This window comes from Myxine glutinosa, chromosome 9 (genome assembly GCF_964187855.1).
Source record: "Myxine glutinosa chromosome 9, kmMyxGlut1.1, whole genome shotgun sequence".
NCBI lineage: Eukaryota > Metazoa > Chordata > Myxini > Myxiniformes > Myxinidae > Myxine > Myxine glutinosa.
Window position 1 is genome coordinate 77558360 of NC_136269.1, and position 944 is coordinate 77559303.

The 944-nt window shown below is 48.1% G+C and overlaps 1 non-coding gene across 1 annotated transcript; it reads left to right on the forward strand.

Moving 5' to 3' along the window:
* The first annotated feature begins 568 nt into the window (after window positions 1-568).
* Window positions 569-641, forward strand: TRNAC-ACA (transfer RNA cysteine (anticodon ACA)). The gene has a single exon. It is a non-coding gene; the product is annotated as a tRNA-Cys (tRNA).
* The last annotated feature ends 303 nt before the right edge of the window (window positions 642-944 follow it).

A 944-nucleotide genomic window follows, 5' to 3' on the forward strand; every position in this document is an offset into this window, starting at 1 on the left:
AGCAGGGTACAGAAAGAGGTCGCAGTAGGTCCAGCAGGGTTCAGAAAGAGGTCATGTGAAGTCCAGCAGCGTTCAGATAGAGGTCATGTGAAGTCCAGCAGGGTTCAGATAGAGGTCATGTGAAGTCCAGCAGGGTTCAGAAAGATGTCGTAGGAGGTCAATCAGGGTTCAGAAAGAGGTCAGAGGAGGTTCAGCAGGGTTCAGAAAGAGGTCATAGGAGGTCCAGCAGGGTACAGAAAGAGGTCGCAGTAGGTCCAGCAGGGTTCAGAAAGAGGTCATGTGAAGTCCAGCAGGGTTCAGATAGAGGTCATGTGAAGTCCAGCAGGGTTCAGAAAGGAGTCATGTGAAGTCCAGCAGGGTTCAGATATATGTCATGTGAAGTCCAGCAGGGTTCAGAAAAGTTGGTGCATTCATTTGTGTTCAGCTGCAATTCCGAGTACTTGTCAGAGGCCTTTGTGCGCGTAGCTCAGGAACGTGCACGTCTGCGACAACCGGAGACCCCTTACGTTGATCACTCATTATTGCAGCACTAAAACATATCAGTAGGAGTGATAGCTAGTAGTCACATGTGCCAGTGGCGCAATGGATAACGCGTCTGACTACAACTCAGAAGATTGTAGGTTCGACTCCTACCTGGCTCAAAACTGATTTTGACTTCACTTTTAGCAATATTTAATGAAGTCGCGTGGTCGCTTTGCTTCTTCAACATATTTTCCTGAAGTCGAATTCATTGGAGTGGTAGTCCACCCCTTGGTGACGATTGAATAACCTTGGTCACCTCTTTAAAATACAGTCGCGACCCTCGCGTCAAGGATTTGGCAACAGATTACGTCATCTTCCCGTTCCAAACCTGCTTTTTTAGTTCTACTTCCTTGAGGAACAGAGAAACCCAAGGTATCACCGCCATCGGAACGAGGGTCAAGTTGGGCTCAAGTCTTTCACGA